Here is a 21,575-nt window from a genome sequence, read left to right as displayed (position 1 = left end):
TGATACGAAGCCAGGACAGTGCCAAACGCCCGGTTTTTTTCGGACACCAACTGGGAAGTTACACTTCATTTTAATTTTTATTCATCTGTGAAAATGATTAGTCTAAATGCTCACAAATGTAGCCTGAACGATCTTCCAACAGGAATGATAATTAAAACATGCCTGTATGTTCCAGGTCATCTGATAAATTAAGAGTTCAATTCTATAGCGTCAGGTACTATAGTAACGGCACACGGGCTCGAACTGGGAAGAAAATTCGGCCCAACATACACGGGGCAATATCAGGTTATTTATAATATGAGCTAATTAAGCGACGGATATTAATTTGGCCTTTGATCATGAATTATTTAATTACTTATTATTAAAACTGCATGGTACATTAGTCTTAAGCAGCGAACTAGTGTTTACTGTAGCATTTGTGGCTACTCTATGGAAATATATGTTCAGAAAAGCCACGTACACAAAATGCATTTCTTTCACTCCCGAAATGCATTTCGTCCACAAAGTGACGTTCTTCCATTCTGTTCCAGTCCGTTTCCAATGAGATGTTGCATCCCTAGTTTGCGTGTTTACGTAGTTGCTTACGTAAGTTATAGAACGCAGGGAGGGTATAAATCTCGTCGTTGCTGAGGGAGAGTCTGCAGAATTCTCATTTTGTTTTCAGCTTACCAGCAAAGCAGTACTGACAATGTTCTCCCGCATCGCCAAATCAGCTGCGAGCATTGCTCGCAGCATCTGCAGCTCTTCCCGGAGCAATACAAAGGTGGCAGTGTTGGGTGCATCCGGGGGCATCGGCCAGCCCCTGTCACTGCTCCTGAAGAGGAGTCCCCTTGTGAGCCAGCTGTCCCTATACGACGTTGTCCACACCCTCGGAGTGGCTGCTGACCTCAGCCACATCGAGACCAGGGCGCAGGTGACTGGCTACGTCGGCCCAGAGCAACTGCCGCAAGCTCTGGAGGGGAGTGAAGTCGTCGTCATCCCTGCTGGAGTGCCCAGGAAGCCGGGGATGACACGGGATGACCTGTTTGACACCAACGCCTCCATTGTGGCCACCCTGGCAGATGCCTGCGCCCGCAACTGCCCTGACGCAATGTTATGCGTCATCACCAACCCGGTGAACTCCACTGTCCCCATCGCTTCAGAAATTCTTAAGAAGCATGGAGTTTACGACCCCAAGCGGGTGTTTGGTGTGACGACTCTAGACGTCGTCAGGGCTAACACCTTCGTGGCTGAACTCTCGGGACTGGATCCGGCTCGCGTCAACGTTCCCGTTGTTGGTGGCCATGCGGGCAAGACTATAATTCCGCTTTTGTCCCGGTGTTCTCCCAAAGTGGAGTTCACTGCGGATACGCTGGCCACCCTGACGGGCCGGATCCAGGAGGCAGGCACGGAGGTGGTTAGGGCAAAGGCTGGGGCAGGCTCTGCCACCCTCTCCATGGCATATGCAGGGGCAAGGTTCGCCTTGTCTCTGCTGGATGCCATGAATGGCAAAGAGGGGGTCGTGGAATGTGCATTCGTCAGGTCTGAGGATCACGAATGCACATACTTCTCCACCCCTCTCCTCCTTGGTGGACAAGGAGTGAAGAGGAACCTGGGCCTGGGGAAGCTCTCTGCATTTGAGGAGAAACTGGTGGTGGAAGCCTTGAATGAGCTGAAGGCCTCCATCAGGAAGGGGGAGGACTTTGTTGGAAACACGCCAGGTCAAGGGGAGGCGCAATAAAAGTCCTCCCTTCACAAGGAAGCTGTTTGCTGGACAATGTACTGAAAATAAACTCTTACGAACTATTTTTCTTTGGCCGTGTTGTTTTTTGGTGTGTGAAGCAGAAAGGTTAATTGTGATTTTTCTGACAGATGTTGTGATTTGATTTGCGATGGATTTTTTTTAAAAGTCAAGCTTCAGAATTAAATATGATCTCCTTAGCTTCAAGTCAGCGACTTTATGTAGGGGATCTTATAATATTGCAGGAAAAGTCGGGCGGTAGGGAGCTGAAACAAAGACAGAGTTAGATCGCTCTGCAATTGCATAACAAAAATTACCTTGCCCTGAGCGATTTCACTTGTAATCTTATCATTTACTTGTGTCCTATTATTGTGCAGTACAGACAAGCCAAAACAACAGTCTGCAACTTTACGTAAAGTAGATCCTCGGAGCTGACAAAGGCACACCCGACAACCCCCTCTTGTGCCAAGTCTCAGCCCCCTCGCTGAGTCTGCCTTATTGTACTGTAGTTCTTAGGAGCTATATACAAACTTGTACAAGCTGTTCACCTTGTTTTTTTTTTATGACAATGCTTTTTCTATTTAATTTTAATCCATTAATAAGCTGCAAAAGTGATTTGCAGGCCTGGATAGCATTTTAAATTAATAATTTTATCTGAAGTACTTCTTTTCATATAATATAGCAAGATCTTACAACACAGCGAACAGGCTGCGTTAACATAATCAGACTAGCATTTGTAGCTACAGGTTATTATATATGCGGTGCTGTGTCCTAAGCAGTTAGATAACACGTTTATTGAGCAGATGAACAGAAGAGATTTAGCAGAAGAATCTGCTGTAACCTTTGTGGGCGCTCAAATTATCTGTTGGCTATTTTTTCACAGTGTAAAGCAATGGTGATGAGTTTGATCACGGAAGTAATACATGTGATAGTTTTGCACATGACACAGAACACTGGCCCACTATACCTGTGGTACAGCCCCACAGGCCGGTATCATCAGTGATACGAAGCCAGGACAGCGCCAAACGACCGGTTTTTTTCGGACACCAACTGGGAAGTTACACTTCATTTTAATTTTTATTCATCTGTGAAAATGATTAGTCTAAATGCTCACAAATGTAGCCTGAACGATCTTCCAACAGGAATGATAATTAAAACATGCCTGTATGTTCCAGGTCATCCGATAAATTAAGAGTTCAATTCTATAGCGTCAGGTACTATAGTAACGGCACACGGGCTCGGACTGGGAAGAAACTTCGGCCCTGATTTTAAAAGTGAGCATTAAACAATTATAACTAATTTCAGTTAAATTATTTATTCCATAATAAACAAATCTATCCAAAATAGTCTTATTTTTATTATAATAATATATAATATAGTTTTCCAAACGCGCATGCGCCTTTACGTATCCCCATGCACTGTAACGGTTTTTTTTCCCCGTCGCGCCACGGAGGTCGTTTGTGAGGAGTTTTGGCGGGCAGGCGTGAATTGTCAGAAGGTAATTTATAAGTTTTTTTGATGCTGCTGTTGCTGTTTATTTGCTATTTACTCGTATTTTAACATATTATTTATCTTAGCCGTAAAAAATTCTCGACGGTTTTGCGGACCACGTTTTAAAATTTCCTGTCAGAAAGTTATCAGATTAGATTGTTAGTTAATTTACGTCTCAGTACACAGTGGTGTGCAGCGGTTGTTATATCAATGTGTTCAGTTTGTTTTTTAAAGTAGGCCTATCAATTTTTCCATGTTCTCATTGAAGAGGACACTTCATTTTTCAGTGATCCAGAAAGACAGCTTGAAAGGGGAGATCGTTGTAGAAGGTACAATAATTTTCCTACCCCGTTTCATTGCTATGACTTAAGCACAGATTTCAAGCTTAGAATTTCTGCATTATAGAATAAAAATGTGTACTCTCTGCGGTTTATCTAATCCATTAGCATCTGTGTTTTTTGTGTATGTTGTCTAAAGATTGTAATTTTCTATTATGGCTGTGCGATATGTCCAAAAACTCATGTAACATTTTAGGTCATTTCATATCTCGTTGATACATATCATGATATAGCACATTTTCTGTAGGTTCAGAGCATAGTTTATGTAAAATGATCACATGGATAGACTTATGTCTTGTTAACTCTCATTTGTCTAGTGTATCATTCAAATGTATCAAATAGCTTAAATGCATTACCACTAACTGTGATTTGCAACACAATGTAATAAATGACAGAATATTTTATAAAACAATTAGTATTTTTCTGTCGTTACATCTTCATTTTGCACAGCCCTATTTATAATTATAGTATACACATTTTTTCAATAGACCAAACAAGAGATTGGAGGAGCTGGGCCATGGCTGCGGTAGTGTAGCTGTAAAAAAAGATGTCCATCCCTACCCAAACCTCCTCCTCGTCCAGTATTGACCTCTATTACCGAACACACTTCATCCTCTTCTGAACAACCTCCTTCTTCTCCTACTGCTGCATGTTCAGAGTCTCCCCAGCCAGCAGTAAATGAGCTACCAATGAGTTCTGCGACAGCAGTGTCACATAACAGTCAACGTTATTCAACCTCAGTACTCATTCCAGGTATGGTTGCACATGGTTTGTCACAAAGTAATTCCATACCATAATGCACAAGAGTCCTTGTGCAGGCCTGGCCACCAGACGCTCGCCATCGAGCCCCACCCCCAGGCCTGGCTCCAGGGGGGGGCCCCGGTGACCCGCGTCAGAGCGAGGGAAAACGTGAATCAATGTTTTTACTCATCATAAGGGGTCTGATGAGCCACACTTCGTCTGGTTCCTCACCCAGGACCTGTTTGCCTTGGGTGACCCTATCAGTAGCATAAAGCCCTGGGCAACTTAGCTCCTGGGATCATTGGAACACGCAAACCCCTCTACCACGATAAGGTGTCGGCTCCAGGAGAGGTTGCACCAGGAGAGGTTGCAGGAACTGTTAAGGAAATAATTTGTATCATCATTTTTTCTGTTAGTCTCTATGCCTATAATGTTGCAGACCTGACTCACATATACACAATGATTAACCTTCCACTCATAAAATACTTTTTTTAATGAATACAGGCAAAGTTGTTAGTACAGTCTGAGTTAAAAAGTGACATAAAAAGTTAAGTGAAGTAAGACTACTAAAATCCCTCTTTATAAATGTATCAACCTTTGCAGACTGTCTACCTGGGAACTGTTGGAGGTGGAGATGTAGCATCTACAACCAGGCGTGTGATGTCAACTCTCATGACCAATGAGCTAGCTACACAGCTAAACTGGATGGGCCATGGAGAAAAACAAGGCTTTTGAAGCCTAAAACTCTGTATAGTTGTCTGCGGTAAGATTTACTCTGGATTTTAGAGCCTCAGCTTCTTAATTTACACTGGGCAGAATATTTTAATTTGTACTTCAGCTTTTGATGAACAAGAAATTTCTCAGTTGCAAACTATACGTTTGCCCACAATGGGCCAGCATTTTGGGGCCAATGTCGTGCCGATGTGCAAATTCCAATCGGGCCAATGTAGGCTGCCCACTTGGGGCCCGGCGACCCATAACGCCTCAGAGGCTCAGCTGACACTTGCCAAATCTGAGCTAGTGAGGGCCACAGAGGTTAAGCCGGTGTTTGCCGTAACTCAGCGTGTGTGCGCCTCAGAGGCTGGGCCGGACTTTATGCCATAACCCAGCGTGTGCGCACCTCAGAGGCTGAGCCAGACATTATGCCGTGACTCAGCTTGTGCGAGCCTCAGAGGCTGGGCCGGACTTTGCCGTAACTGAACTTGGGCAGTCGCATCGGGTCTCGGACAAACGGGGTTGAGTCAGAGGCTGGAAGAGAATGTTAGTTAGAATAACCCCAGTCTCTGAGAAACATGCAGAGGTTAACAAAGTCAGACAGCCAAGAAGTAATCAAAAACACAGTTTATTAACAATTAATATATAACACATCAATTTAACTAAATATAACATTAAGGTCATTTTAACCCCACCGAGTGGGGGTGAGGTGTCTTGTCGGAGCCAGTGGACTTTTGCTTCAGGACACTGGTTGGAACATTACCGGCTTGCCAGAGGCTTGCCAGAGCCGGCGGCCTTAAAGGTGTTTCGCAAAGTCCTCCCCCTTCCTGATGGAGGCCTTCAGCTCCTCCAGGGCTTCCGCCACCAGTTTCCTGCAATATTATAAGATCCCCTACATAAAGTCGCTGACTTGAAGCTAAGGAGATCATATTTAATTCTGAAGCTTGACTTTTAAAAAAAATCCATCGCAAATCAAATCACAACATCTGTCAGAAAAATCACAATTAACCTTTCTGCCTCACACACCAAAAAACAACACGGCCAAAGAAAAATAGTTCGTAAGAGTTTATTTACAGTACATTGTCCAGCAAACAGCTTCCTTGTGAAGGGAGGACTTTTAGTGCGCCTCCCCTTGACCTGGCGTGTTTCCAACAAAGTCCTCCCCCTTCCTGATGGAGGCCTTCAGCTCATCCAAGGCTTCCACCACCAGTTTCTCCTCAAAGGCAGAGAGCTTCCCCAGGCCCAGGTTCCTCTTCACTCCTTGTCCACCAAGGAGGAGAGGGGTGGAGAAGTATGTGCATTCGTGATCCTCAGACCTGACGAATGCACACTCCACGACCCCCTCTTTGCCATTCATGGCATCCAGCAGAGACAAGGCGAACCTTGCCCCTGCGTATGCCATGGAGAGGGTGGCAGAGCCTGCCCCAGCCTTTGCCTCAACCACCTCCGTGCCTGCCTCCTGGATCCGGCCCGTCAGGGTGGCCAGCGTATCTAATTTTTAAGAATTTCCGAAGTGATGGGAACAGTGGAGTTTACCGGGTTGGTGATGACACATAACATTGCGTCAGGGCAGTTGCGGGCACAGGTATCTGCCAGGGTGGCCACGATGGAGGCGTTTGTGTCAAATAGATCATCTCGCGTCATCCCCGGCTTCCTGGGCACTCCAGCAGGGATGACGACAACTTCACTCCCCTTCAGTGCTTGCGGGAGTTGCTCTGGGCCGACGTAGCCAGTCACCTGCGCCCTGGTCTCGATGTGGCTGAGGTCTGCAGCCACTCCGAGGGTGTGGACGACGTCGTAAAGGGAGAGCTGACTGACCAGGGGACTGCTCTTCAGGAGCAGTGACAGGGGCTGGCCGATGCCCCCGGACACACCCAGCACTGCCACCTTGGCATTGTTCTGGGAAGAGGTGCATAAGCTACGAGCGATGCTTGCAGCTGATCTTGCGATGCGGGAAAACATTCTGACTACTGGTTTGCTGGTAGGATTAAAACAAAATAGAAAGTATGTAGATTCTCCCTTAGCAACGGCACTGACATCCTCTACCACGGCTCCCGGTCGAGAGCGACAAAAACTCTTGACTAAAGAACCGAACTGAATTGAAGTTCAAACAAGTGCACAGTTAGTCCTTGCTGCAGAAAATGTCACTCTGAGATGATCATCCAAAGGGTTCCTGTCTTCCAAAGTGTGCTGTCAAGAACAAATTAAATTATGTCAGTTAAAGAGATTATGTTAATCATGTACACAGATTGTTTCTCAGTAAACGTGACATTAATTAGTGTCAATAACAATAGAGGTCGACCGACATATTGGCCGGCCGATATTTGGCATTTTTTTTTAATACTACGAGTGTAGTACGCCGATTTACAGACAGGCACGTCTGCGGGCAGCCCAGTGTTACTGTTGCTTCTGGTTTTTTTTTTTCTTGTGTCGGACAGTTTCACTCCGTGTGTGTGGGGCGGAGCAGGCAGATCTCTGCAGCGTGTTTGAGAGAACGGAGATTCGAACAATGTGTCAGACGTCTAGATGAAAAGTGCACGACTTTGCGCTGTTGGTTTCCTCATTAAACATGTCTATCTTTTATACGGGCTTATCCGTCGAAAACGTCACAATCACTAGGGGCTTACGTTGTCCTTGCATACAAGGCTGTGTAATACGACAGAGTTATTTTATTTTCTGCGATCGCTAGATTCTAATTGTGAATTTGGCTTGTAAGCCATCTGTCTGCTAACAACATAAGCAACATGTTAGTGAAAGGTTTTGGGCCTTGTACACTACTCATCATACCACGATGCACTTAGTTACTAGTGTTTTTTTTTCTTTCAAAATGTATTAGAGTGTAATTGTTTTAATGTGCATGGAATACTGGAATTGTAGAATGAATTGAAGATGAAAGCACTGTAATAAAAATGCTAACCTTGCATTTCATCTTCTGCTTTAGTAATTGCTATCTAATGGCTGTGAGGGACGGGTGGGGCAAGGAAGACTCAGGGACCGGAAGTGGGATTAACCCTGGGGAACCCAGAGCACCTTATTATAGGAAAAATATCTCCATTGGCTAAAATGATCATACAGACCCAGTGAACTCAAAAACAGGTGTTTTGTAAAAAAAATAACCCTTTCCCAGTCCATGTTATGAAATGTGCCATATACGACCCGCTGGACTGTTCATGCTCTTCCAACTTGTTAATTTGTTAATGTAAAGGGGCAGCATGTGGCTCAGTGGGCTAAGCCTGTGTGCTTGTAATCACAAGGTTGCCGCTTCAAACCCAGCCTCAGCATGTCTGCGGGTCCTTGAGCAAGGCCCTTAACCCCCAGCTCCCTGGGCGCTGCCATGGACTGCTTGCTTGCAAAGACCAAGTTGAGGGAGGCGTAAAAAAAAAAGACAATTTCCCCACGGGGATTCATAAAGTGATGACTATTATTAAATTTCACCTATGAAATAAGGACAGAAAAGAAGGAGAAACCAAATCTTTGCAACATTCTCATTTCCAAAATGCAAAATGCATTTATTGAGTTTTCCTTTTCATCATTCACCATGTGCTGGCAATAAGACACATGCTTCAAACATGCCAAACCATCAAGAAACAGGTCAAGTGAACGGACCTGCAAAAAGGTGCACTACACACAGAAAGTTTACCTGTGGTGGGTTGTAAGGTCTGGTGTACCACATGTATTCCCTCTGTTTTTGAGGCTGATGTTGAGCACATGGAACATGATCATCACAGTTGCCAGAAAAGTTTCAAAACATCCAAAACCTAGTTGTACATGTTCTATAACATCTAAACATTATAACTGATGATGCAAAATTTCTGCCACTTACCTATTCACAGCTTGACAGGTGAATCTCAAAACGCGTTAGGGGCCATATTTATTGTGGAAAAAAATCTGGTTAATTGAGTCAGTAATCACTAAATGTCACTGTTACTGGTTCAATGGGCTGTAAAGCAAAAAAAAAAATTTCTTAACTTTGATGAGTGGGTTGAATGTAAGGCAGAAATAAAAGGAAGGGTCGTGTATGACCCTGTGGGTTCCCCAGGGTTAAAACTGAAGACAACATGCACATTCCTTTTTGTATTGTTTAGAAATTTTCCTTTCCTAAGAAATGAAGAGTTTGCTGCTATATTGTGCACTAGGAGATTCTGATGCTGCTGTTTTTATTGTTTATAAGTTTGTTTACAAGTTGTATTGTGTTTTGTTATTTAAGTTTATATTTAAATTTACACAAGTCAGTATTCAATAAATGCCAAGTTGAGAAATTTTCTGTATCGTTTGTTATTATTAGCGTGATATTTTACCATGCAAATAGAGGGGAAAACATCCAATTATCGGCCAAAAAAAAATCGGCAGCATATATCGGCCATCGGCTGACCCCGACTCCTAAATATCGGCATCGGCTACTGAAAAACCCATGGCGGTCGACCTCTAAATAACAATACTCACAGAGGACACGCTGCACACGGAGTTTCATCTGGGCCTCCAACCAACCTCGTATAGCTGTCACTGAAACTGGCCTGACGTCTGTGAACCGGCACTCCTGCCTGGCACGTCCACATCCAGGGTCACCAGGTGGGTCTGAAGAAACCTGTCAAATACTGACTGGACATCCAACTGTTGATTTGATCCAAAGGCAGCGTCCCGTGCAGTGCCACAGGCAGCACGACTGGTTCCCTCTTCCGCAGACTTTCCACTGAAATGGAGAACAGTTTAAGGTTAGTATTCAGTGGTGAGGGTTTTGATTTCGTGTGTCGATTTTTCCAAGTCTTCTGACATACATAAAACATGCTTACCGATTTACCTGCCAGCTTGCTCCTCAGCTTACTGGCCGCCACCACATTTTGAGCTGTCGGAGTAGAATGAGTGAGATAATCGGCGAACAAAGACTTTTCAGAGTCTGTCGTGCTCTTGCTGTCTGTTTCAAACACTCCTGGGCAGTCTGGCTGGTCACTGGGTCCATCTGGTATCAAAAATGCAAGATTAATATAAGAACATAAGACATTTACAAACGAGAGGGGGCCATTCGGCCCATCAAGCTCGTTTGGGGAGAACTTAACTAATAGCTCAGAGTTGTTAAAATCTTATCTAGCTCTGATTTAAAGGAACCCAGGGTTTTACTGTAGCTTCCGCTACACTAGCAGGAAGACTATTCCATACTCTAACTACACGCTGTGTAAAGAAGTGCTTCCTCAAATTTGTTTTAAAATGTTCTCCTGCTAATTTCCACAATATGAGAAACTAACGTAACACCCGATAACGTATTTAGAAGATACTGTAGGGGAAATGCATCATGACGATTAGCTAACTTTTGGTGTAGCCGGTTGAGGTCGTTTGAGACGTTCTATGTATGTCTTCCTGTGGTGGAGACAAAAAACCTCATCCCACCCAGGTCATCAGTGGTTCTTTGATCCCCCTTGGAGCTCAGCAGATGTGGACGCACATGGCTGAAGTAGATGTCAAACCACAGTGGCAGAGGAAAAACAGCAACAAAGATTTAATTCCTGCTTTTGAACAGGCCCTGCTTGGTTCTGGCTGGAAATGTGAAATAAATTTGATAAATTCAGATTTCTCTTCCTCAGAGAATAGAGCAAATGTGGCCCCTCGTTGTATGGATGTTTCCTGCTACTTCACACAGATGACCGTATCGTATAGCCCATTAAGATGGGTAACAAAAAGAGTACTGTACAATACTTACGGTCAAGGGACGTCACAAGCAGTAGGGTAAGCAGGATTTCTTGCTGATTTTGGGTCTCCTGGCAGCACACATTGAGAACAGCAGGGGTGTTAGAAAAGACTAGAGGCAGAGAAGACAAAACGTATCACCAAATCAACAAGTTACATGGGTGTGAACAATTGAACTTACCTCCTTTGGGCAATCTCCTTGCTCACCAGCTTGGCACAGCTTTGTTGGGGTGAGCCAATGTACTCAGTGAAGAACATGCAGTCGCTCCACAGTCCTTCATTCAAGTACCTGAGGTCAGTGTTTGTAGTATGATATTTCAGGAATCTGAAAGAGGAAGTACACATATTTAAAGTTTATATACACACACACAAACAAACACACACATATATATGCATATATATATATATATGTGTGTGTGTGTGTGTGTGTATGCTACTAATTCACAAAACATGCCACCAACCTCTTCAGACTCTTTAGGTAATTCATCTGCATCTGCTTGGACAGCTTTACCTCAGTCATCTCATAGAGGAACAACTTAGTTTTATCTCTTTCCTCGACAAATCCCAAGGAAGGCTTCTCCAAGTTCATGTAATAAATGAACCTGCTGACATTTTTCACCTGTAAAGAAAAAAAGCATAACGGGGGGAGGGGGGGGCATTAGTCACCAGTCACCACTCCAGGTGATTGAGGACACTCCAGCTCCTCAATCATCCATTTAAAAGGATCAGTTTTGTAAATTTCAGACAGAAGAAACAACATGATATATAAACAGGCTGAAAAGCTCTTCAACCAACCTGCTAAGTGGGTTCGCATCATTGAAAATCTCTTGCATGTGCCTGTAGCTGAAGATCCTGCCCCACTGCAGAGTATCCTGCACATCCTGCTTCGCCTTGTCTTTACCTTCCTTGATGGCATCATTAGATGTTGTCTTCAGGCAAACCCGACTGATAGCAATTGCATAACAAAAAATACCTTGCCCTGAGCGATTTCACTTGTAATCTTATCATTTACTTGTGTCCTATTATTGTGCAGTACAGACAAACCAAAACAACAGAGGCGAGAGCTTGCTCACAAGGGGACTCTTCTTCAGGAGCAGTGACGGGCTGGCCGAAGTTGTTGTGCAAGCGAGCGCTCTTGGGTGTTGGCGTGCTCCGGCTTCCCGCTTGTTGTACACCCGTTACTTGGTAGTGGATCTGCTCTGTGTTCGCATCGCGCTGTACTGCTCTTAAAGTAGATTTGAGGACATAGGCATGGGCGTAAATCCCGGGGGGGGGACGGAGGGGACATGTCCCCCCCTATCCGAGGGTTGTCCCCCCCCAAAAAAATTATATATATATAAAAAAAAATCGCACTATTGTGAAAAATATATGTATGTATACCTAAAATAATTCTGTAAGTAGAAAAAAAAACAAACGCAAAAAATGCATTTAGAAACAGTTGAGTTCCCCCTCCCCTTCCTCACAGTGGTTTGGCCAACTGCCTGCTTTCCCAGTTCATCTCACCTACTCTACACACGAGTCAGGTTTGTGGCTGCGGCTCAATTAATGTTGAACTCCAGTAAGTAGGGTATATTATTCACTTTAAATAAAGCGATTCTCTTTAATGTAGTTGATGCAGACTCATTCATAAATTAGTTGCGGCAAAAATGCTGATTACCGATTTAATTTTCCATGAATCTGCTATATTAGCGATTAAAATATTACTTATCTACATTAACGTTAGCTTGTTTACAATAGCTTGTTGCATAGTGCACTGCAACTAACACGCCAAAGCCGTTTCCCATGCATTGTTTTATTTGTGACGACTTGGCATAATGTTAACTTAACATTAACGGCCACAATTAGCATATTGTTTAGCTGTGCATTTACTAAATGCTACGTCCGAACTGACCCCACTGTATTTTTTTGTATAATCAATTTCTATTATGCATTTAAACAGTCATGTTTAAATTTTATTGTATGTTGATGGCTTGACTGTAAACAACATTAACAAACAATGCAATAAATAGTTTTGAGGAAAAATCTGCTTTGTCATTGAACCTGAGAAAAACTTTGAAAATAACCATAATGACGCAGTCTCCATGCTACAATAATAATGATAGAAGCAAAGTTTTTCATTGTGGGGACATATCTTTATAAGTACAATTTGACTTTATTATTTGTGTCCCCTTCAAAAATTGCTCATGAGAAATTTTATATTTATTGTCCCCCCCTACTGTTAAATGAAATTTACACCCATGGACATAGGGATGGAAAAATATTTGCACTCAGTTTCCTCGGAGCTGACAAACGCACACCCGACAACCCCCTCTTGTGCCAAGTCTCAGCCTCCTCGCTGAGTCTGCCTTATTGTACTGTAATTCTTAGGAGCTGTATACAAACTTGTACAAGCTGTTCACATCGTTTTTTTTTTTTATAACTGAATGCTTTTTCCACTTTATTTTAATCCATCAATATGCTGCAAAACTGATTTGCAGGCCTGGAGTTTGTGATACCATTTTAATAAATACTGAAGGAATTTGTTCTTTTAATCTTAAAAAGATATACTCTGACACATAACATACCGTCAGGGCAGTTATGGGCACAGGCATCACCCAGGGTGGCAACGATGCCGGATCCACGGGGGAGGAACGGGGTTAGGTCGGACGGGAGAGGGAAGGTTCTGGAGGCGTGAGAAGAGGAGGCAGGAAAAGTCGGGCGGTACGGAGCTGAAACAAAGACAGGGTTAGATCGCTCAGCAATTGCATACCAAAAATTACCTTGCCCTGAGCGATTTCACTTATAATCTTATCATTTACTTGTGTCCTATTATTGTGCAATACAGACAAGCCAAAACAACAGTTTGTAACTTCACTTAAAGTAGATTTGAGGACATAGGGATGAAGAAATATTTGCACTAAGTGTCCTCGGAGCTGACAAACGCACACCCGACAACCCCCTCTTGTGCCAAATCTCAGCCTCCTCGCTGAGTCTGCCTTATTGTACCGTAATTCTTAGGAGCTGTATACAAACTTGTACAAGCTGTTCACATTGTTTTTTTTATGACTGAATGCTTTTTCCATTTTATTTTAATCCATTAATATGCTGCAAAAGTGATTTGCAGGCCTGGAGTTCTGGATACCATTTTAATAAATACTGAATGAATTTGTTCTTTTAATCTTAAAAAGATATACCCTGACACATAACATACCGTCAGGGCAGTTATGGGCACAGGCATCACCCAGGGTGGCAACGATGGCGGATCCACGGGGGAGGAACGGGGTTAGGTTGGATGAGAGTGGGATGGTTCTGGAGGCGTGGGAAGAGGAGGCAGGAAAAGTCGGGCGGTACGGAGCTGAAACAAAGACAGGGTTAGATCGCTCTGCAATTGCATACCAAAAATTACCTTGCCCTGAGCGATTTCATATATAATCTTATCATTTACTTGTATCCTATAATTGTGCAGCACAGACAAGCCGAAACAACAGAGGCGAGAGCTTGCTCACAAGGGGACCCTTCTTCAGGAGCAGTGACGGGCTGGCCGATGCCCCTGGACGCACCCAACACTGTCACCTTGGCATTGTTCTGGGAAGATGTGCATAAGGTACGAGCGGTGCTTGCAGCTGATCTTGCAATGCGGGAAAACATTCTGACTACTGGTTTGCTGCTAGGATTAAAACAAAATAGAAATTATGCAGATTCTCACTTAGCAATGGCACTGACATCGATTAAAATAAAAGTTGTTGTGCACGCGAGCGCTCTTGGGTGTTGGCGCGCTCCGGCTTCCCGCTTGTTGTACACCCGTTACTTGGTAGTGGATCTGCGCTGTGTTCGTATCGCGCTGTACAATTAGCTGGACGACGGATTTGTGGTGGTGTTTATTGTCCACCGATTTGGATAGAATAATTATTAAAACATGTGAACACAAGGGTTACACACAGTCTTCTACCGTCTCCCAGTCCACATTGTGGAAACTCCGCTCACAGCAAATAAGTTGTACGCATTACTGCAAACTGGACACAACCATTCGATCAATTACAAAGGAAAATAAAATACCAGTGCTGGATAAACAACACACTTGAGTAGAGTAATTCCTGAAACAAGTGGATACAGGGGTTACACACAGTCATCTCCCTAACAGAGAACATAAAAAGCCCGGTCACCTATATCCATCAAAATAACGCATTTTAACAAAAACGACATGAAACGGCACACGAATATATTTATTCACAAACGTAAACAAAAGCAAAACTACATAATTCTATACAATATAACTGAAAATACACTTCTTGTACGCGACCGCTGAAACACTACGTACCGTCTCGGAGTCTACGGGGCAAACTGAGGCGCCCAGAACTAGGCGCTCTGGCGCCCCGCCCAGGATTAACTACGGGGGCTCGGCTAGCAGCAGCGAGTCGGTTTTGGCTTACCGCCGGTAAAACAATCGAGTGCCACCTGTCGCCACGCCGCGCAATTCCGGCGATTCTGACCAATTTTGCCAGTGCGATTCTGTTTGGATTTCCCCGTCTTCATCCCTGAAATCGCAAATTTCAACCCTGGAAGTCGGAGTTCAATAAATAAATCAATCAGTCCAACAACTGGGAGAAATGATTCTTGGAAAATTTGCAACAGTGGAGAAAGGATGACAAAACATCGAATACATTTAAGTCAGATGACAATAGGGCTGAACGGTTTGGGGAAAGGATCTAATTATGGTTTTTCTGACAGATGTTGTGATTTGATTTGCGATGTTGGTTTTTTTAAAAGTCAAATTTCAGTATTAAGTATGATCTCCTTAGCTTCAAGTCAGCGACTTTATGTAGGGGATCTTATAATATAGCAAGATCTTACCACACAGCGAACAGGCTGCGTTAACATAATCAGACTAGCATTTGTAGCTACAGGCTATTATATATGCGGCGCTGTGTCCTAAGCAGTTAGATAACACGTTTATTGAGCAGATGAACAGAAGAGATTTAGCAGAAGAATCTGCTGTAACCTTTGTGGGCGCTCAAATTATCTGTTGGCTATTTTTTTACAGTGTAAAGCAATGGTGATGAGTTTGATCACGGAAGTAATACATGTGACAGTTTTGCACATGACACAGAACACTGGCCCACTATACCTGTGGTACAGCCCCACAGGCCGGCTGTCATCAGTGATACGAAGCCAGGACAGTGCCAAACGCCCGGTTTTTTTCGGACACCAACTGGGAAGTTACACTTCATTTTAATTTTTATTCATCTGTGAAAATGATTAGTCTAAATGCTCACAAATGTAGCCTGAACGATCTTCCAACAGGAATGATAATTAAAACATGCCTGTATGTTCCAGGTCATCTGATAAATTAAGAGTTCAATTCTATAGCGTCAGGTACTATAGTAACGGCACACGGGCTCGAACTGGGAAGAAAATTCGGCCCAACATACACGGGGCAATATCAGGTTATTTATAATATGAGCTAATTAAGCGACGGATATTAATTTGGCCTTTGATCATGAATTATTTAATTACTTATTATTAAAACTGCATGGTACATTAGTCTTAAGCAGCGAACTAGTGTTTACTGTAGCATTTGTGGCTACTCTATGGAAATATATGTTCAGAAAAGCCACGTACACAAAATGCATTTCTTTCACTCCCGAAATGCATTTCGTCCACAAAGTGACGTTCTTCCATTCTGTTCCAGTCCGTTTCCAATGAGATGTTGCATCCCTAGTTTGCGTGTTTACGTAGTTGCTTACGTAAGTTATAGAACGCAGGGAGGGTATAAATCTCGTCGTTGCTGAGGGAGAGTCTGCAGAATTCTCATTTTGTTTTCAGCTTACCAGCAAAGCAGTACTGACAATGTTCTCCCGCATCGCCAAATCAGCTGCGAGCATTGCTCGCAGCATCTGCAGCTCTTCCCGGAGCAATACAAAGGTGGCAGTGTTGGGTGCATCCGGGGGCATCGGCCAGCCCCTGTCACTGCTCCTGAAGAGGAGTCCCCTTGTGAGCCAGCTGTCCCTATACGACGTTGTCCACACCCTCGGAGTGGCTGCAGACCTCAGCCACATCGAGACCAGGGCGCAGGTGACTGGCTACGTCGGCCCAGAGCAACTGCCGCAAGCTCTGGAGGGGAGTGAAGTCGTCGTCATCCCTGCTGGAGTGCCCAGGAAGCCGGGGATGACACGGGATGACCTGTTTGACACCAACGCCTCCATTGTGGCCACCCTGGCAGATGCCTGCGCCCGCAACTGCCCTGACGCAATGTTATGCGTCATCACCAACCCGGTGAACTCCACTGTCCCCATCGCTTCAGAAATTCTTAAGAAGCATGGAGTTTACGACCCCAAGCGGGTGTTTGGTGTGACGACTCTAGACGTCGTCAGGGCTAACACCTTCGTGGCTGAACTCTCGGGACTGGATCCGGCTCGCGTCAACGTTCCCGTTGTTGGTGGCCATGCGGGCAAGACTATAATTCCGCTTTTGTCCCGGTGTTCTCCCAAAGTGGAGTTCACTGCGGATACGCTGGCCACCCTGACGGGCCGGATCCAGGAGGCAGGCACGGAGGTGGTTAGGGCAAAGGCTGGGGCAGGCTCTGCCACCCTCTCCATGGCATATGCAGGGGCAAGGTTCGCCTTGTCTCTGCTGGATGCCATGAATGGCAAAGAGGGGGTCGTGGAATGTGCATTCGTCAGGTCTGAGGATCACGAATGCACATACTTCTCCACCCCTCTCCTCCTTGGTGGACAAGGAGTGAAGAGGAACCTGGGCCTGGGGAAGCTCTCTGCATTTGAGGAGAAACTGGTGGTGGAAGCCTTGAATGAGCTGAAGGCCTCCATCAGGAAGGGGGAGGACTTTGTTGGAAACACGCCAGGTCAAGGGGAGGCGCAATAAAAGTCCTCCCTTCACAAGGAAGCTGTTTGCTGGACAATGTACTGAAAATAAACTCTTACGAACTATTTTTCTTTGGCCGTGTTGTTTTTTGGTGTGTGAAGCAGAAAGGTTAATTGTGATTTTTCTGACAGATGTTGTGATTTGATTTGCGATGGATTTTTTTTAAAAGTCAAGCTTCAGAATTAAATATGATCTCCTTAGCTTCAAGTCAGCGACTTTATGTAGGGGATCTTATAATATTGCAGGAAAAGTCGGGCGGTAGGGAGCTGAAACAAAGACAGAGTTAGATCGCTCTGCAATTGCATAACAAAAATTACCTTGCCCTGAGCGATTTCACTTGTAATCTTATCATTTACTTGTGTCCTATTATTGTGCAGTACAGACAAGCCAAAACAACAGTCTGCAACTTTACGTAAAGTAGATCCTCGGAGCTGACAAAGGCACACCCGACAACCCCCTCTTGTGCCAAGTCTCAGCCCCCTCGCTGAGTCTGCCTTATTGTACTGTAGTTCTTAGGAGCTATATACAAACTTGTACAAGCTGTTCACCTTGTTTTTTTTTTATGACAATGCTTTTTCTATTTAATTTTAATCCATTAATAAGCTGCAAAAGTGATTTGCAGGCCTGGATAGCATTTTAAATTAATAATTTTATCTGAAGTACTTCTTTTCATATAATATAGCAAGATCTTACAACACAGCGAACAGGCTGCGTTAACATAATCAGACTAGCATTTGTAGCTACAGGTTATTATATATGCGGTGCTGTGTCCTAAGCAGTTAGATAACACGTTTATTGAGCAGATGAACAGAAGAGATTTAGCAGAAGAATCTGCTGTAACCTTTGTGGGCGCTCAAATTATCTGTTGGCTATTTTTTCACAGTGTAAAGCAATGGTGATGAGTTTGATCACGGAAGTAATACATGTGATAGTTTTGCACATGACACAGAACACTGGCCCACTATACCTGTGGTACAGCCCCACAGGCCGGTATCATCAGTGATACGAAGCCAGGACAGCGCCAAACGACCGGTTTTTTTCGGACACCAACTGGGAAGTTACACTTCATTTTAATTTTTATTCATCTGTGAAAATGATTAGTCTAAATGCTCACAAATGTAGCCTGAACGATCTTCCAACAGGAATGATAATTAAAACATGCCTGTATGTTCCAGGTCATCCGATAAATTAAGAGTTCAATTCTATAGCGTCAGGTACTATAGTAACGGCACACGGGCTCGGACTGGGAAGAAACTTCGGCCCTGATTTTAAAAGTGAGCATTAAACAATTATAACTAATTTCAGTTAAATTATTTATTCCATAATAAACAAATCTATCCAAAATAGTCTTATTTTTATTATAATAATATATAATATAGTTTTCCAAACGCGCATGCGCCTTTACGTATCCCCATGCACTGTAACGGTTTTTTTTCCCCGTCGCGCCACGGAGGTCGTTTGTGAGGAGTTTTGGCGGGCAGGCGTGAATTGTCAGAAGGTAATTTATAAGTTTTTTTGATGCTGCTGTTGCTGTTTATTTGCTATTTACTCGTATTTTAACATATTATTTATCTTAGCCGTAAAAAATTCTCGACGGTTTTGCGGACCACGTTTTAAAATTTCCTGTCAGAAAGTTATCAGATTAGATTGTTAGTTAATTTACGTCTCAGTACACAGTGGTGTGCAGCGGTTGTTATATCAATGTGTTCAGTTTGTTTTTTAAAGTAGGCCTATCAATTTTTCCATGTTCTCATTGAAGAGGACACTTCATTTTTCAGTGATCCAGAAAGACAGCTTGAAAGGGGAGATCGTTGTAGAAGGTACAATAATTTTCCTACCCCGTTTCATTGCTATGACTTAAGCACAGATTTCAAGCTTAGAATTTCTGCATTATAGAATAAAAATGTGTACTCTCTGCGGTTTATCTAATCCATTAGCATCTGTGTTTTTTGTGTATGTTGTCTAAAGATTGTAATTTTCTATTATGGCTGTGCGATATGTCCAAAAACTCATGTAACATTTTAGGTCATTTCATATCTCGTTGATACATATCATGATATAGCACATTTTCTGTAGGTTCAGAGCATAGTTTATGTAAAATGATCACATGGATAGACTTATGTCTTGTTAACTCTCATTTGTCTAGTGTATCATTCAAATGTATCAAATAGCTTAAATGCATTACCACTAACTGTGATTTGCAACACAATGTAATAAATGACAGAATATTTTATAAAACAATTAGTATTTTTCTGTCGTTACATCTTCATTTTGCACAGCCCTATTTATAATTATAGTATACACATTTTTTCAATAGACCAAACAAGAGATTGGAGGAGCTGGGCCATGGCTGCGGTAGTGTAGCTGTAAAAAAAGATGTCCATCCCTACCCAAACCTCCTCCTCGTCCAGTATTGACCTCTATTACCGAACACACTTCATCCTCTTCTGAACAACCTCCTTCTTCTCCTACTGCTGCATGTTCAGAGTCTCCCCAGCCAGCAGTAAATGAGCTACCAATGAGTTCTGCGACAGCAGTGTCACATAACAGTCAACGTTATTCAACCTCAGTACTCATTCCAGGTATGGTTGCACATGGTTTGTCACAAAGTAATTCCATACCATAATGCACAAGAGTCCTTGTGCAGGCCTGGCCACCAGACGCTCGCCATCGAGCCCCACCCCCAGGCCTGGCTCCAGGGGGGGGCCCCGGTGACCCGCGTCAGAGCGAGGGAAAACGTGAATCAATGTTTTTACTCATCATAAGGGGTCTGATGAGCCACACTTCGTCTGGTTCCTCACCCAGGACCTGTTTGCCTTGGGTGACCCTATCAGTAGCATAAAGCCCTGGGCAACTTAGCTCCTGGGATCATTGGAACACGCAAACCCCTCTACCACGATAAGGTGTCGGCTCCAGGAGAGGTTGCACCAGGAGAGGTTGCAGGAACTGTTAAGGAAATAATTTGTATCATCATTTTTTCTGTTAGTCTCTATGCCTATAATGTTGCAGACCTGACTCACATATACACAATGATTAACCTTCCACTCATAAAATACTTTTTTTAATGAATACAGGCAAAGTTGTTAGTACAGTCTGAGTTAAAAAGTGACATAAAAAGTTAAGTGAAGTAAGACTACTAAAATCCCTCTTTATAAATGTATCAACCTTTGCAGACTGTCTACCTGGGAACTGTTGGAGGTGGAGATGTAGCATCTACAACCAGGCGTGTGATGTCAACTCTCATGACCAATGAGCTAGCTACACAGCTAAACTGGATGGGCCATGGAGAAAAACAAGGCTTTTGAAGCCTAAAACTCTGTATAGTTGTCTGCGGTAAGATTTACTCTGGATTTTAGAGCCTCAGCTTCTTAATTTACACTGGGCAGAATATTTTAATTTGTACTTCAGCTTTTGATGAACAAGAAATTTCTCAGTTGCAAACTATACGTTTGCCCACAATGGGCCAGCATTTTGGGGCCAATGTCGTGCCGATGTGCAAATTCCAATCGGGCCAATGTAGGCTGCCCACTTGGGGCCCGGCGACCCATAACGCCTCAGAGGCTCAGCTGACACTTGCCAAATCTGAGCTAGTGAGGGCCACAGAGGTTAAGCCGGTGTTTGCCGTAACTCAGCGTGTGTGCGCCTCAGAGGCTGGGCCGGACTTTATGCCATAACCCAGCGTGTGCGCACCTCAGAGGCTGAGCCAGACATTATGCCGTGACTCAGCTTGTGCGAGCCTCAGAGGCTGGGCCGGACTTTGCCGTAACTGAACTTGGGCAGTCGCATCGGGTCTCGGACAAACGGGGTTGAGTCAGAGGCTGGAAGAGAATGTTAGTTAGAATAACCCCAGTCTCTGAGAAACATGCAGAGGTTAACAAAGTCAGACAGCCAAGAAGTAATCAAAAACACAGTTTATTAACAATTAATATATAACACATCAATTTAACTAAATATAATATTAAGGTCATTTTAACCCCACCGAGTGGGGGTGAGGTGTCTTGTCGGAGCCAGTGGACTTTTGCTTCAGGACACTG

The 21,575-nt window shown here is 43.8% G+C and overlaps 2 long non-coding RNA genes and 3 pseudogenes across 2 annotated transcripts; 4 read left to right on the top strand and 1 right to left on the bottom strand.

Moving 5' to 3' along the window:
* The first annotated feature begins 256 nt into the window (after nucleotides 1–256).
* LOC140591758 (malate dehydrogenase, mitochondrial pseudogene) lies at nucleotides 257–1,785 on the top strand (annotated as a pseudogene).
* Nucleotides 1,786–3,235: 1,450 nt separating this feature from the next.
* Nucleotides 3,236–8,433, top strand: LOC140591680 (uncharacterized). The gene is made up of 3 exons (XR_011991960.1): nucleotides 3,236–3,540; nucleotides 4,038–4,302; nucleotides 4,894–8,433. It is a non-coding gene; the product is annotated as an uncharacterized lncRNA (long non-coding RNA).
* On the bottom strand, nucleotides 5,617–15,711 carry LOC111844698 (malate dehydrogenase, mitochondrial pseudogene; annotated as a pseudogene).
* Nucleotides 15,712–16,172: 461 nt separating this feature from the next.
* LOC140591757 (malate dehydrogenase, mitochondrial pseudogene) lies at nucleotides 16,173–17,606 on the top strand (annotated as a pseudogene).
* Nucleotides 17,607–19,056: 1,450 nt separating this feature from the next.
* Nucleotides 19,057–21,487, top strand: LOC140591679 (uncharacterized). The gene is made up of 3 exons (XR_011991959.1): nucleotides 19,057–19,361; nucleotides 19,859–20,123; nucleotides 20,715–21,487. It is a non-coding gene; the product is annotated as an uncharacterized lncRNA (long non-coding RNA).
* Nucleotides 21,488–21,575: the final 88 nt, after the last annotated feature.

Source organism: Paramormyrops kingsleyae, chromosome 6, assembly GCF_048594095.1.
Source record: "Paramormyrops kingsleyae isolate MSU_618 chromosome 6, PKINGS_0.4, whole genome shotgun sequence".
Classification (NCBI taxonomy): domain Eukaryota; kingdom Metazoa; phylum Chordata; class Actinopteri; order Osteoglossiformes; family Mormyridae; genus Paramormyrops; species Paramormyrops kingsleyae.
The sequence above is the reverse complement of the archived record's forward strand: the minus strand, read 5'-3'. Positions and strand labels throughout refer to the sequence as shown.